This window comes from Dermacentor variabilis, unplaced genomic scaffold (assembly GCF_050947875.1).
Source record: "Dermacentor variabilis isolate Ectoservices unplaced genomic scaffold, ASM5094787v1 scaffold_13, whole genome shotgun sequence".
Lineage (NCBI taxonomy): Eukaryota > Metazoa > Arthropoda > Arachnida > Ixodida > Ixodidae > Dermacentor > Dermacentor variabilis.
This window is the reverse complement of record NW_027460291.1, coordinates 1,363,468-1,380,889: the sequence shown is the minus strand read 5'-3', so window position 1 is coordinate 1,380,889 and position 17,422 is coordinate 1,363,468.

The window sequence follows — 17,422 nt, the reverse complement described above, 5'->3', positions numbered from 1 at the left end:
TCTACTTCCTTTTCTCTTCTTGGAAGTCCTGGGGCTCTCAGACGGTCTTGCGACCTAGACGTCTGGCGATACAAAAAAAAATGTACGCATTCTCACTGCACTGCAATAGCGCACTGGAGACACGTACAACACGCCGCCCCATTTGCGATCCATTTGGAGTTGATGAGCACAAACACATTCTCGCTTGAGGAATCGTCGTGCTTTATTGAACAAAGTTCGGATGGCGCGCATCACTGCGACGGCGCGCCGGCGAGGAGGCAGTATGTAATTTCTGACTCCGCGTTTAGATTCATTGACTGCGGTCTGGGGTGCCTTTCCACGGCAACAGTGGCGTAGCCAGAAATTTCGTTCGGGGTGGGGGGGATCACATTGCAGCTCGTTCTCCTCCTTAAGAGGAAGCTTTAGCTCGGGTGCACATATCTAAATACATGTAGAAGAAGAATACGTTTCTCTCGGCAACCAATCCACCAAATTTGACGAGGTTTGTTGCATTTAAAAGAAAAACTTTAATTCTAGCGACTGTTGGTTTCGAATTTTTTATTTACGTTGTCAATTCTTTATTAAAAGTTCACCAAAATCGCAAATTTTCAGAAATCTAAAATATCAAGTTTATAAGTATGCAACTCAGCAATGAAAAATGATATCACAATTCTGTGAATTGCACCTAATAGTACACCTGCAGCGGACAAAAGTTCTATGTTACACGTGAATCTCAAGAAATTTAGCGTTATGGAAATACGGCTTTCGCAGAATCCTTGTACACAACGTAACCAATTCACATAAGATACGAATTGACAGACCAAATTTCTCCGCTTTGACTGTTATAACAGATGCCGTTTACTGAACAGCGACATGTGTGCTTGATGCAGAGCTATTTGTTTGTAAACGTCGTGCTTCTATATTTTTTTTTGGGGGGGGGGGTGGAACTTTCCAGTTCTTCAAAATATTTAAACAAAGTTCAGGCCCTAAATCGAAATTGCGCTTCCAACAGACACTAGAATTTAATTTCCTCTCTAAAATGCAACAAATTTCATTAAAAGCGATTCGGGGGTTATCACAGAAAAGCGTTTCTGCGTTTTACATGTATTTGAATAAGCCGCGTTGGAGTTGGGCGCGTGCTAAAGCTTCCTCTTAAAAAATTTGTCTGGGGATCAAATACATGAATAATAACTGCATTGTCATTGCTAAAGATGCTGTAAACCAATTCTTGAACACTACACACTGTCAAAACAAGTAAAAGATGTATTTCTTCATAAAAGAATATACTTGTATGTGCCAAAAATTGTGCCCAAAATAACCGATATCAATGCTTCCATGTTTTCTTTCTCTATTTAATAAGTAAATAAAATATCACACGAACTTTAGAACTATATCAGTTCGAAACCAGCAAGGCAGTGCATGCCACTGATATGAAAAATGTAAAGGCCATGAAATTAAGAAGCTGAGCACAAATATTGTAATGAAACTTTGTCATTCAAGAACCTTGTTTAGAGTCTTGTACATGTGCAACGGCCAGTGAAAAATCTCAATGACGCTGTCATTTGTTCCAGTGTATTACGCAGGAGCAGTTGTCACCGGTCGTGTATCGTGAGTAATTGCACTGAAATTATAGCCGCAACAGAGAGCACGTATAAGATGCAGGAGTTCTGCAAAATTAACGAGGGCGAGTCAAATGAAAGTCAGCCAATGCGAATATATGACAAACGGGGTACCTCATTTAAATGTAGTCTCCATGATCATTTAGACATTTGTCCCGTTGTCTAACGAGTCGCGTGATTCGCGTCTCATAAACATCTTGGGTTGCTGCTTCAAAAAGTCTGCAACTGACTTTTTCACGTCATCATCCGACACGAACCTGGTTCGCTTGAGCTGTTTTTTTTAAATGCTCCAAAAAGTGGAAGTCGCAAGGCGACAGGTCTGAGCTGTATGGCGGATTCTAGAAGAGTTGACTGCTGGGCTAGTTGGTCGTCCATATTTGAAGTAGTAGCTTAGCGCGAATAAAACCACGGACACAAGGAAGACAGACAAGGACAAGCGCTTGTCGTTGTATGTCTTCCTTGTGTCCGTGGTTTTATTCGCGCTAAGCTACTACTTCAAACATGTATGGCGGATGTTGCAGTGTTTCCCACTTGAACATTGCCAGTTTCGTATTAACCACATCAGCGACGTGGGGACGGCATTGTCGTGGATCAAGATGACCCCATTCAACAAATTTCCACGCAGTTTGTTCTTGATTGTAACACGGAGCCGATGTGGCGTTTTATAATAACGAAACAAATTGATCGACTCTCAAGCTTTAGCAAATTTTATCAGTAATGGCCCATGACGATCGAAAAAAAAAGTCAACACCTTGCCGGTGGAAATGACGACCTTTCCTTTCTTGGGGGTGGTAAACTCAAATGTTTCCACTGTAAGCTTTGCTGTCGTGTTTCAGGTTAGTACAAGTGGCACCATGGTTCGTCCCCGATCACAATTGGAGACAAGTCGTCGTCACCCTTATTGTGATACAGGATCAGATGAGTGAAGGCAGCACTGAACTTCTCCGTCTTCTGGCCGTAGTTCAAAATCTTGGACATCCATTGCGCACACAAGAGCGGATAACCGAGATGTTCATGAATTATGGCGTGAACCGAACCGTGACTGATGTTCACACGCTCTGCCAGTTCATCGATGCTTATCTTCCGTTCTTGTCTCATCAGCTCTACAACCTTTGCAATTTTGTTAGGGGTGATTGCACGATGGCTTTGGCCCGGTCTTGGATCGTCTTTGCAACTTTCACGTCCTTCTTTGAACCCTTTGTTCTAACGCTTCACAGTGCCTAATGAAATGCAATGTTCAATGTACACGGCAGCCATATGGTGACTAATTTATTTTTGGGAAACACCTTCAGCTGTCAAAAACCTCAGGACACCACGCTGCTCAACTTCTAGAGCATCCATTATGTCGCGCAACCATGTTCAACCCAGTGCATGACAGCATTAAACAACCTTGATAGTAACACCTGCGTGTCACTTTTGTAATAGGTGCCTCGCAGATAATGGACCGAACAATTATTGCGCAGGGTGGGTTGGCTCACTGCCATTTTACTCGCCTTTGTACGTCAGAAATGCGAAGATACAATGGAATATACAAATGCGAAGATACAGCTTGACAAAAGGCAAAAAAAATGTCACCGGAAACAAAGTTCACTGCATGTATACACAAAACCCCGCAACAAGATATGTAAATATACGTATAAGTCTCCAATAAATCTACGTATCTTAAAAAAGTCACTGTATACAATGCGTCAAACTAGGCAAATAAACATGTTGCGCAATCAGAGATTCACAGAATCCTAGATCCCACCCCCATTCCAGCCACTCCCCTCGATGTATCGCGCGTGACGGAAGGCGGCGCGCTTGCTCCCCGCTTTTCTCTTTTGCGCACACAAGACTGAGCCACCATCGTCGTCTCACCCATTCCAGCCCCCTAGCCCCCTCCCTACGCTTTCACTCGCACATACAGCATGCGGCGCTCGGTCACGATGTTATCGCCCTTGGACTTTATACGAAACATGAGGGCGACGGCAGGAATGCGCATGGAGTGTCCTTATAATTGCTATCGCAATACTATATAATAAAACTATCCGGCAACTGCAGCATCCCATGGCCCATTACTGTCCGCCAAAGAAGAAGTAACAAAATCGAACTTTCACCATGCGACAATTCGCTGCGCCACAACAATGTCTTTTCTTTTTCTTTTGTGGGGCCGGGGCACCGAAATGAAAAAGCGTAAAGTATGTTGGCACAAACAAATGCCTACTTTGGGCACCTAATGTAGCTACCAAAAGGATATCGAAGAAAACGTGAGACGCTTGGTCCACCGAGAAGCATACGCATACTGCTCGGTATCCTACACTGGCGAGACAAGAATTTCCGGAGAGGTTGCGGTCAAGCGAACGCGGTGCAATTAGTCGAGTCCCCACAGTGATGGCGGCGAGCGACGATAGTTTCTTTTTCTCGTCTGCTAGCCAGAAAGTGCCCAAAACTCTGCCAGGCGAAAATCCACTCGGCCAGAGAAAAGCGATGATGATGATGATGTGTGGTGTTTTGTGGCGCAAGGGCCCGGTTTGGCCAAAGAGCGCCATGACAAGTGGTAATGTTGACGATGAATTGATGATATGTAGTGTTTATTGGCGCAAGGGCCAAGTGTGGCCAAAGAGCGCCAAGGCAGTGTTGATGAGTTCGCAATGTAGTTATGAGTTCTATGGGGTTAATGTAAAGTGGCTGTATAGGGGCCTTAAACATAGTCGCTCTAGAGTGCGTGAAATCTATCTGTAATAAGATTATGTCGATGACAAATGACCTGTTCTATGTGTAATAAAATCCATCGTGAAAGAGTGAAGCAATACAGAAAATATATTAGATGCTGAAATTACCTGGAGCACCACTGCCTCGCCAGAGCCCTTGAAACACAAGGGCCTAGAGGCACGTGCTATATGAAACAGCTATCACAGCGGCATCCTCTAAACAGAGGAGACGCTACGAGTGTGTGGGGCTAATAACATGTAATACAACATCTTTCAGGAAGCCCAGGACTGCGCTGGAGTCAAACAGCGGTTCTGGGCTGAGTAACATTACTGGATGAAGGGGGATGTGCTGGCGGTATGCTAAGGGAAAATGTTTCTTTCTTTCAGATTCGGCTTTCCGACACTCTAGAAGGACGTGGAGGACGGTCAGCCTCTCCCCGCATCTACCACAGGTTGGGGGGTCGTTTCCGGTGAGTAAAAAGTTGTGTGCCAAATGTGTGTTCTATTCTTAGACGACAGAATAGGACATCTGTCCGGCGTGATTTTGTTACGGAAGGCCTGAATCCTAACTGTGGCTTTATCACGTGGAGCTTATTATTTGTTTCCGCGTCCCATAGGCGTTGCCACTGGTTCCGTAGTTTCCTCCGTAAGAAGGGCTTCAGGTCTGTGACAGGAACTGCAGCGGTGGGATTAGCAGAATGTGATGCAGCTGACGTGGCCATCTGGTCCGCCACAACGTTACCTTCGATGCCCCTATGACCTGGCACCCAGCGTATGATGACATGTTCATTACCTATATACGCTATACACAGAGCAGAATAGAGTTCGTTAATTACCGGATTTTTGTGGTTAGAGAATGCCATCAAGGCCTTCACAACACTAAGGGAATCCGTATATATGACTGCTTTCTGGAGTTTTGATTTTCTGATATGCTTCACAGCCGACAATAGTGCGTAGGCCTCAGCCGTAAAGATACTAGTTTCCGCATGCAGTACATCGGTTTCCGAGAAGGATGGCCCGACGGCTGCGTAGGACACCCCGTCGTGTGACTTCGATGCGTCGGTGTAGAACTCCGTGCAGGAGTGTTTGTGCTGGAGTTCCCGGAAATGCATTTGGATTTCAATCTCTGGAGCGTTTTTTGTAACTTCCATGAAAGATGTATCGCATTGTATCAACTGCCACTCCCAAGGAGGTAGCAGCTTGGCTGGATGCATTAGGCGAAGTTCGAGGAGTGGAACATGCATTTCATGACTAAGCTCTCTCACACGCAGCGAGAAAGGCTGTCCTGCGGAAGGACGATTACGAAACAGTGTAGCATATGTCATATTATTAATGGTGTTGAAACAGGGATGTTCAGGATTAGAGTGGACTTTCAAAAAATATGTTTGGCTGATGTATGTTCTCTGGATATGAAGTGACCCCTCATTCGATTCTGCATATAAACTTTGTACGGGACTCGTTCTGAAAGCTCCTGTGGCTAAACGGATACCCAGATGGTGAACAGGGTCTAGCATCTTTAGCGCGCTCGGGGCGGCAGAGTTATATACCACGGCACCATAATCTAATCGTGACCGGATGAGGCTCTTATAGAGATTCATTAGGCACTTCCTGTCACTACCCCACGTAGTCTGGGATAGAAGTTTCATTATGTTCATTGTTTTTAGACACTTTTCTTTAAGATGTTTAATGTGTGGGACGAAAGTGAGTCTATTGTCAAGTATAACACCTAGAAATTTGGGCTCTTTGTTTACAGGTATCTGTTGTCCACACATTTCCAAACAAGGATCCGGAACCAGGCCTCTCTTCCTTGTAAACAGCACGCAAGAACTCTTTTGAGGATTGATTTTAAAACCATTTTTCTCTGCCCACCCTGACACCTTGCTCAAACCATGCTGTACCTGTCTCGCATACTGCGAGGTTACAGGATTTGAAGCCTATTTGAATGTCGTTGACATGGACAGAATATAAAATGGCCGGTGGTAAGGAAGCACGAAGTGTTGTCATCTTAGCAATAAAGAGTGTGCAACTGAGCACGCCACCCTGGGGTACACCGGTTTCTTGTATAAAAGGACGTGACAGCACATTGCTTACTTTCACCCGGAAGGTACGATTGGACAAGTAGCTTTTTATTACGTTTAGCATATTACCATGAATGCCCATTTGTGACAAATCTCTCTAGATTCCGTAGCGTCAGCTCGTATCGTACGCCTTTTCCATACCGAGGAATATCGATAAGAAAAACTGTTTGTGTACAAACGCGTGACGAATATGTCCTTCAATACGTACAAGATGGTCGGTTGTGCAGTGCCCTTCTCGGAAGCCACACTGATAGGGATCAAGCATTTTGTTTTGTTCAAGGAAATGAATGAGTCGCCGATTTATAATTTTTTCAAAAACCTTACACGGGCAGCTTGTAAGAGCTATCGGACGATAGCTTGCCGCCATGGATGGGTCTTTCCCCTGCTTCAAAAAAGGGACCACAATTGCTTCTTTCCATGCAGTTGGAAAGTATCCTGCAGCCCAAATAGCGTTAAAAATTGTGAGTAGTGTAACTTGGGTGTCATTGTGTAGGTTTTTGATCATTTCATACATGATTTTGTCAGAACCCGGTGCGGAGCTCTTGCATGATCTCAAGGCAGCTCTGAACTCGGCAATACTAAATTGACAGTTGTATGGTTCATTCTTTCGACATTTTCCTATTAGTGGCTTACATTCTTCTATTTGTTTGTATTTGAGGAAGGATTCTGAATAAATTGTTGAACTTGACACGCTCTGAAAGTGCTCCCCAAGTGAGTCTGCCTGGTCTTGCAGCACATCACCCTGTGTGTTTACCAGAGGGAGTGAATATGTTTGTCGCCCTCTAATTCTACTTACGCGGTTCCAGACTTTCGCCTCATCTGTAAACGAGTTAATACTTGATAAAAAGTTCTGCCAACTTTCTCTTCTGGCCTCCCTGCGGGTTCTCCTGCCTTGAGATTTTACGTTCTTAAAGTTGATAAGATTCTCTGCAGGGGGGGAAGCGCGTAGCAACCCCCACGCTTTGTTCTGTTTCTTACGAGCAATCCTACATTCGTCGTTCCACCGCGGGACACGCCGTCTGCATGCCAAACCACTTCCTTCAGATATGCATTTAGATGCGGCATCTATTATGAACGCTGTAACATACTCCACAGCGGCATCAATTTCTAGAGAAGACATATCAGTCCATGAGATGCTAGATAGATTTCGAAATTTCTCCCAGTCGGCTGTATCTATCTTCCACCTAGGAGCTTGTGGGGGAAATTCATTTTCTTTAGATGTTCTTAGCAGTACGGGGAAGTGATCGCTCCCGTAAGGATTGCTCGTAACTTCCCATTTGAGTTCGGGCAGTATAGACGCGGAAACTATACTGAGATCTATTGACCAAAAGGATCTGTTTGCAAGAGAGTAATATGTGGGTTCTTTCTTATTTAGAAGGCACGCTCCAGAAGAAAAAAGGAACTGTTCAACGAGACGACCTCGCGCATCTATACGAGAGTCGCCCCACAGGGAGCTGTGCGCATTGAAATCGCCAAGAACAACGTAAGGTTCTGGCAATTGATCAATAAAGGATTGGAATTCATGCTTCGTTAATTTGTAATGTGGGGGTACGTAAAGCGAGCAAATGGTGACGAGTTTATTTAGAAGAACAGCTCGAACCGCCACTGCTTCAAGGGGCGTTTGTAGCTGTAAATGCTGACAGGAAATACTTCATATTTATACTTTTTGTGCGCAAACAAACAGGGACGAAGAATAGGGGCAATAGGGTCCTTGTGTTGCCCCTATTCTTCGTCCCTGTTTGTTTGCGCACAAAAAGTATAAATATGAATATGTTCCAACTAGGCCGACTCGCAGTTATGCTTCAGGAAATACTTTTATGAATAAAAATGGCAACACCGCCGGATGATACGACAACATCATCGCGATCTTTGCGGAACTTAACATAAGGTCGGAGAAAGTTTGTGTGTTGTGGTTTTAAGTGTGTTTCCTGTAGACACAGCACTTTTGGATTGTGTTTTTGTATAAGCTCTTGCATGTCAGCAAGGTTGCTAAGAAGACCTCTAACGTTCCATTGAATTATTTGTGTATCCATATTGAAAGTTAATAAGCGTTGTGTGTATGGAAACGGAGGTGATGGCTTAGGTTACAGAGCTCTTTCGAGGCCATGTAACATGGGTTCTGCCCTTTCTGGAGCGTTCGAGTGAGCCTCGCCGCTCCTTAGGCGCTTGGTGCGCCTTGGGGATAGGTGTAGTGTCCACTGCCTCTTGTGAGGCGCCGGACACGTGCTCTTGCGAGCGGGAAGTTACCAGCGAGGGTCCCGCCTTGGAGGGCAAGACCGCTGCGCCCACCAGCCCGGAGGTCGATGGGGCTCCCTGAGGTATTTGGCTGCGCCGGCTGTTGCCAGCGCTGGAAGGGGCCGGGGAGGTTGGGGCAGCCTCAGCTGCGCCCACCTTCGGGGTCGCTGGGCCCGTCTGCTGGGTTGACGGAGCAGCACTAGCTGCAACCACCGCGGGGGCAGATGGCGTAACTGCCGACTCGCTGGATGTGGGACGGACAGCCGCCGGTGGCCGTTGTGTCGCTGCCCCCTGACGCGTCACATCGGCAAAACTTTTCTTGGGCAGGTATGAAACCTGCCTGCGTGCCTCTTTGAACGACATGTTCTCTTTTACTTTGATCGTTACTATCTCTTTTTCCTTCTTCCAGGAGGGGCACGACAGCGAGTACGCGGCGTGCCCCCCATCACAGTTTACACAGTGGAGAGCGTTCTCACAAGTTTCAGTGGTGTGTTCTTGGGCACTGCATTTAGCACAAGTCTGGCGACCTCGGCAGCTCTGCGAGCTGTGGCCGAAGCGTTGGCATTTGAAACAACGGAGTGGGTTTGGCACGTACGGCCGGACACGGAGCTTGATATACCCGGCCTCGATTGACTCGGGCAAGATACTTGAACCAAAGGTGATTATTAAGTGCTTCGTGTGAATCTCTTTACCTTCTCGCCTCATCTTAATTCTTCTGACATTGATGACATTTTGTTCGCTGAAGCCCTCCAGGAGTTCCGCTTCAGTCAACTCAAGCAAATCATCATCTGACACAACATCACGGGTGGTGTTCATTGTACGGTGCGGGGTTACTGTTATGGGGGTCTCCCCAAATGACACTAGTTGCGGTAGTTTCTCATATTGTTTTACATCGCGGAGCTCCAAGAGGAGGTCGCCGCTTGCCATCCTCGACACCTTGTAACCTGGACCAAAAACATCAGTCAGGGATTTTGAGACAAGGAATGGTGAAATGTTTCGGACTACTTTGTTTTGCTTTTCTGAATGGATAACGTGAAAGCGGGGAAAATTCTGGGTTTGGCGTCCAAAAAACTTGAACACATCTTCGGTGCGCCCTCGTTTCTGAGGGCGATCAGCAAGGGAGGGGAAAGAAGTTTCCATGAAAAAAATCTATATATTCGGCAACAGCGCCGACCGCCCACCACGGAGCCCAACGAGGGGACGCGGCAGAGCTTGCATACAAGTCTGCACGACGCCAGTCATACGCCGTCACTATAACCGAATATGGTGTACCCAAGGTTGGATAGCCACACAGGGTTAACCCTTGCCGCCAGGAGAAAGGGAGTAAAAAGAAGAGAGAAGGAGACAGGAAAGGCCAAAAAGTGGGAGATAAAGACGAAGATTCGAGGAGGGAGAGACAGGAAAAGGCGACTGCCGATGTCCTCCAGGTGGGTCAGTCTGGAGGTGCCGTCTATGTGAAGCCCAGGCCGAAGAGTGTGTTGCCTCCGCCGGGGGGCCTTAAAGGTCCGAACATCCAGCATTGGCTCAACCTCCAGGATCCCCCTTTCCCCAGACACGGCTAAGCCGCGCACGGCTACACGCGGGAGGGTCCAACTCTCGTGTGCTCGGGTACGTGGTGTCGAGAGAAAAGCGAACGCGCACTGAAGTGCGCCGCGTGGTGTTCGGAGTAACACCAGTTTCTATAGGTGTTCTGTGGTAACACGAGAAAAAAGCATGCGCTCTGGCTGCCTCTGGCAGCCCGTGGGTAGGGTAGCGAGGACATAAAAATTGAAGGGACTTAATGTGTCCTCGCGAATAAAAGTTGGAGTAGAAAAAATTAATAAGAAAGTAGTTACCTTGGCTGACTTAGTGTCTTGACATGGATGCTTTGGCGTAGGTGCAAAAAGAATGTTGATATTTTTTATGTCATGACGGCATAAGTGAACCACCACAACGCTTCGTCTCATCCGACCTCGCTGCAGGCTTTGTCAACTTGTCTGGTAGTGTGTTGATTTCGCTTGTCTCGTTGTATGGTCCGATGTAAGACTTTAGAAAAGTCAATGCACCTTCGGCGTCCCAATATTTACAATACCATCAAACCCACAAAGTTCCGCAATTGAGAATCTAAAGCAGAACTTTGGAAATCTCAATGTACCTTTCACATCAAAAGTTTATGAGAACTTTATAGCCATAAATTTCTGAATTGACATCCATGCGCTGCGTAGATTCCGCAGCCTCCGCAAGATGCCGTGGCGGGCCCGTTCGCCATCAAAACGCCCTTGAAACTTTGTGCTCGGATGGGGCTGCTTGGCGTTAGGTGACTCCCGGTGCATGGGCGCTGCCACGAAATCCAGCCCGAGTTCGGAAGGTTCGCGCTGAAATGTCTTTTCGAGTGTGAAAAAATATTCTAGAGAAAATTCAGAACGATTTTCGGCACCGGGGATTGCTTGGGTGGGCGGTGCATGGACAGCACGAAAAAATTTCGGGGGGGGGGGGGGCTGAAGCCCCATAAGCCCCCCCCCCCTTGGCTACGCCCCTGCACGGTAAGTGCAGCATCACGTAACCAAAGTTTTGCGATAGCCGTCGTACGGTGCAGACCAGTACGCGCGTAGAACCGGCCTACGTGCGACCATGGATATGTTCGCAGGCGTACGTTCTGTGGAGCCTTGCTAACTCTTGCAGCGCATCCGCTAATCTTCACGTCCCTGCGCTTCTCGCGCGCACAGATAAGATACGCCAGCCGTAGGGAGCGTTCGTTCCTTAAGTCAAAGCAGCCGCTTCTTTCCCATTTTCCAGGATGTAGCGTTGGCTGGCAGGCGCACGGTGCTGAGGGCAGAAAAATGCACATATTGTGCGCAACGCTCTATCAACACGTGTATTGAGGTTTACAGCTGTGCAGGTGTGCATGAACCTCGAACGTGCTCTGCTTAAAAGACTTCGTGCTGTCGCGAGTACTGCGAGGAACAAGCAACAGTTAAGCACCATGTGTTTTATTATGCACAAAAGCAAGTTGCTACCGAACACGAACTATGCATTCATAACGTACGTCTACGTGCCGCAAATTCACCATATGCGCTGTCAAAAGCAGGAATCACTGACCTGCAAGGCGTTCATTGTACAGATTCTGAAACGCATCGGTTTCAGCCTGCGATAGCACGTCAGCATGATTCCGCCAAGGAGGGCAATTTTTCTCGCGGATATTCCTTCGTCCGTTGGCATTGCCGTGGCGCGGTACATTGCGTACAGCGTTGCATGCGCGTTCATTTCACGAACTTTAGTTCCTCGTGTCCCACTTGGCCACAGCAAAATCCAGGAGAGCACGGTCCAGCCAACGCAGCGCAACAAAACACGGAGACCAACGCGAACCTGCCCGCACAGCGCCTTTGCCATGGTACGAAATCTATAAGGAGCAACACGTGTGAGCGCACAGAATCAAAACAAAGCCGCCATTGTGGCCCGAAAGGCGTGGCCTCCAAGACAAAGAAATAAAAAATCAGCAAAAAAGAGGAGAACCTACCACGTCATTTCCTCCACACTTTTCTCCTAGCCTGCGGAGGGGGTAGGGCCTCTCCTCAGTTTCCTTCCTCCATGGCTACGGCGCTCTTCTGGCGCTCTGCTTACTGAGGCAGAAACTCTGTAATGTGACGGGAGAACTAAACATAAAAACCTGATTTTCCTCGCAGCTACATAATGGGCGTGCCTTTCTGCAATATATTTTTAAATTTCCGATTCTAGTGGGGCACTTTTTACGCGTTGCAACAGTGCTACAGGAGAGACATCTCCAGTTCTCGTCCACTTTCTGTTCTGAACCCACGCAAACCACCTCCTCTAGCTGCGGCTGGACTATTAGTGCATTTGGTGCGTCGCCCAACATCAATGGCGAACATGGTTGCGGTATTCATACTCCAGAACGACAAGCGGTGCAGCTGTAGTCAACGAGACGGGTTAATGATGCAGAAATACCCACAATTTGATGCAAAAAATGTTTCTGGTTCATTCTGCTATTAGCAATGGGGGTACAAAATTTCGAAATTGGGAATTGCTCGTAATGCAAGGTCCGAGTTCACGATCGGCGGCACAAGGCACAGAGGCATTGAGCGTGGAAGGAGCAGCCGGCCGCGTGTGGTGTGCAGCAGCCCCGCCGCCAAGGATGCCGAGCTACTTTCGCGTCAAAGGCTAAAATAAAGGCAGACCATACAAACTGAGCTGGATATAACCAGAAAGCCGTTGATTTCGAAAGCAGCCCGGTAGCAAACGGGTTGATGCGGCATTACGTGTTTCCCAGGGAGCGGGCGGTGGTGATAAGACGCTGTTGGGTTCCCAACGACTTCACTTCTCTGGCAGCAGTCAGTGTGAGATGGCTAGAGTACCGAGAGCGAGAGATGGAATATCGTGCGGCTATGCCTGTGAGGATACTCGCAACATGTGATTTCACAGTTGTCACAAAGGCCACTCAAAACTGCGAACCGGATCATACAAGCCTACAAGAAGGAAAACCGAATCAAGGATGCACCTCGCAAGCCGCGCTCTCGAGCAACAAGTCACGAAGAAGACCTTCATATCGTCGCTGTCGCAGCCGCTAATCCACGTTCATCCGTCCAAGAAATACGGGAAGCGGTTGGTCTTCACGCTTCCGAAACAACGATTCAGCGGCGCCTTCGTAACGCAGGCCTGAGAAGCAGTCGACGTGCAGTTCAAAACCATTGCTGCGTGTGTGCAACAAAACGAAGCGCTTGGCGTTTGCCCAACAGCACGAGTCCTGGACGGGTCACGATTGGAAAAAAAAGTCGTTTTTACAGATGAGTGCAGTTTCACAACCAAATGGGACCAAAAGGCTCGTGTTTGGCGACCCATAAACACCCGGTGAGTTTTCCAACTCTAATGGACTTCGTGAAAAATCTGTCTCATTTTGTGCCATTTTCCAAATATTTTTTCTTTGTTTTTTGACTTGGAGTTCCTTTTCTATTGCTAGAAGAAATAGGTTTGGTGTGTTTGCGGACAAGACCACTGCCTGATATGGTGACATGTTCTCTCTCGCATATAAAAAACGTGAACAAAATTTTAACCGTCATAACTTAGTTTTACTACGCATAGTAAGGGATCTGCGTAATGGGCACAACTAACCCCTTCTTGGTACGAAAGCCTAAACTGAAATAAGTGAGCGAGAAAACTTTTATTGCGCAAAAGAGAAGGCTACCCCCCGCCTCAGCGCCAAGGCCAACATGTAATCTTCTTGCGCAGCATCTATCAGAACGACGTTGGCAACGCATTTTTTTTCTTTCCTATGTTCCGACCCCAGTTCGTGCAAAGAGTTGCGGCCAGTGGCCGGACCGTCGTTAGCGTGTGGGGCGTAGTTACGAAGGAAGGGCTCGACCCCCTCGTGCGGATTCAAGGAAAATTCAGGGCTGAGAGGTACTGCGACATTTTGAAAGACGTAGCTTTGCCCTACCTCGCACGTGGCCCGTTTCCCGACGAAGACTACGTGTTTCAGCATGAACGCTCGCCTGTGCATACTGCCAAAAAAGTGGAAGCGCTATTACAGCAACACGGCGTAGCTGTCCTCCCCTGGCCACCTCAGTCACCCGGCCTTAATGTGATTGAAACATTTGGGGGATGATGAAGTTTGCTCTGGCACGCCAGCGTCTACACGGACTGTCTGCAGACGGCTTCTGGACTGCAGTGGAGTCCGAATGGGAGCGGCTGAAGCGAGACACAACATTAACGGAGGCGTTGTACCGATCATTGCCCGCACGTATGAGCGCAGTTATCGAATCTGAAGGCGACGTTACAAGCTACTAAGTGGAAGAAGAACTCGTTAAGTCACCTTCTTTGTTCTGAATAAATTAGAGGAAAGTCCCTCACAACCACGATTTGCGAAGTAGTGTTATCTTATACTTAAAACGCATTGCAATATTCTCGATACACGCACTTCACTTTCGAAGGCCTCTCGTTTTCGAAATTACTACCCCTCTTTAAGGCGGAAAATAGAAAAATATTTCTTGCACACACTAGTGATTAAAGTAAAATCTCGTTAATTCGAAATGTAAAGGAGTGGGGAAGAACGTCCGAATTATCCGAATGTAGGATTATCGAAAGGTTCCGAAAAATTGCCGAAAACTGTTCGCGTGAAAGATAAATTTATTTCGGGAAAAACTGCGCAATGGCCATTTCCTCTGAGGACAAAAACTGCGCGACAATGACAATTTCTTTTGCAATTTCTTCGAATTCTTCAATTTGTGCACACTATCCACAGTGTCGGAAGCAGAACTAATCCATCGTGGTAAATGTTTCTGCGGCTACTTTCAGTATATGGTAGGTGCTCCAGCAGGAGCTTTTTTGCAAGTGGTTTCGCACTGGAGGCAGCTTCACCGCTCAAACGGCGAAGAGAAAGCCTGGAGTTTCGACTCGTCGGAACTGAAATGGAGCGCTGACCGAAGGAAGGGCGCATTGGCTGTGAAGGGACAAGACGCCTTGCAAGAATTTGATGAAGAAGGATCAGTGACCAGGCAATAATTGTTCTAAACGGCTTGCAGCTACACGCTTCGCTTGGTGTCTGATATGCGCGGGCGGTAGTCGCCGCCGCCGCCGCGTGCTCCATGACAGCGATGCTCCGAAAACGAAATTGTGTGGCCGAATTCTTTCTCGGCCTATCAACGGTGGTCTGAAAATTTGCCAACACAGCCGCAACTGCGCGAACTGATAAGGACGCAGGAAACGATGCATCATGCAGTTCAGGGCAGAGAACGAATATTTGAGCCCACCAGGTTAATACCTCGGCACGTACCACATCGGCAGTCCGTGTAATAAAGAGAATCCTGCCGCGGCGCGTCCGAATAAACGAGTTTTCGATGCCGTAGACTAGCATAGGTGTTCGGCGGGACCTCGAAGGCAGTCGAAATTATGCGAATAAACGGCGGTCGAATTACCAAGGTTTTCGTGTATTTCTGCATCATTAACCTGTCTCGTTGCCTGCAGCTGCAACGTTTGTCGTTCTGGAGTATGAATACCGTAACCATGTCGGCCGTTGATGTTGGGCGACAGATCAAATGCAGTAATAGCCCCGCCGCAGCTTGAGGAGGTGGCTTGCGTGGGTTCAGAACAGAAAGTGGACGAGAACTAGAGATGTCTCTGTTGCAGAACTATTGCATCGCGGAAAAGTGGCTCACAAGAATTGGAAACTGAAAAAATATATTGCATAAACGCACGCCCATAATGTAGCTGCGAGGAAAATCTGGTTTTTATGTTTCGTTCTCCAGTCACGTTCCAGAGTTTCTGCCTGAGCAAGCCAAGCGCCAGGAGAGCGCCGTAGCCGACGACGCGGGGCCGCCTTCCGCGCTTACTGCGCATGCGCCTGGTGCCGCCGAAAGGGGCGCTTCGCGGAGCGCGGCGGCCACGCTGCGCGAGGTTCCCTTTAACAGTGGACCGTGCTGCACATGTCATACATGAGCAAAGCGTCGTTCTGCTATATGAGAATAGCGTGCAATCTCGGACAGATGTTAGAGGACGTGCTGTTTTTCGAAGACGTGCGAAAGACAACATATAACTATCCAAACACACATCCACTTTCTTTTCCACGGTTTCTACGCATTACGCCTATTTTTACTGGTGCTTTGCAATCTTTACCTAGGTGCTTGTAGCTGCGACTTTCGTTTTTACCATTGTTGCACTTTCGACAGAATTATACGTGAAGAAATACCGACATGAAACAATGGTGCCGGCGGCCTCTTGAGACTTCGGTTGCGCCATCTTTAGTTCGCTGATATTCTTTTTTTGTTGGTACCGAGACGTAACATGACGGGTACCATTGCTCGTCGTTTCCGAACTATCCAAGTACGACTTCACTCCAACGCCGTTGCAGGGTTCTGTTTCTAGTCATAATTTTGGGCAAACCTAGGTCCTTTGTACAAATAATGTTGTCCTATAGCGGCATAAATTGCGAAACTTATCCTTCAAACCTGTAACAACTGCAATAGCTCTACGCGCTGAGCATGGAAATAAAGGACAATCACGTTTCACTGAGCCGGTCTTTGGTCTTTGTTTTTTTCCCCTTTATGCGAACCTGTTGCGAACAAATGTGCCGGCGTGAGCTATCACTCTGCAGTTGCGCATCTGTATACCGTAGGGGAGTGAGCGAGTGAATGAATGGTATGATGCTTGCATAGCTAACGCCACCATCGCTTAATTTATGCACTTCGTGTAATTAAGAAACGCACTCACATCATTCACGAACAAGGCCTTTAGCTCGGTGCTTCTATCCAAATATATTAAAATAGTGAAATCGTTTTTCTCGGCAACCGCTGCACGGTATTTCATGAAGTTTGTTGAATTTAAAAGATAGTTAAAATATACTGATGGTAGGAAACAATCTTTTGTTTGACCCGTCAGCTTTATTTTTTTTGAGGAATCTATGAAAATTTAGAAATTTTAGAAACACAAGTGTGAAGACTACAACAATGTAACTCACCTGTAAAAATACATCAATACTTCTGTAAACTGCACCAAATAAAACGTCTAAAGCGTACAAAATTGATGTATTATACAGTGCTCTGAACTATACTACTAATTTGCAAATAGAACTAGTAAGAATTCGATGCCACAATCGATTGATTGATTCGTTGAAGTTCACCCCCACTCTCGGCTTTCGAGACGCACCGTCAGAGACGGTCTGCACAGGTAGCTGAATGGGTGACTTAGGTTCCAAGGACAACGATGCTGCAGTAACGAACGAACGAACAACTTGTATTTACAGATAAAATTACAAAGTCCAGATACAAGATTGCATAATTTCAACAGTACATCAGTTGCAAATAGTTACACTGGTTTGGATCACATAGGGCGACCC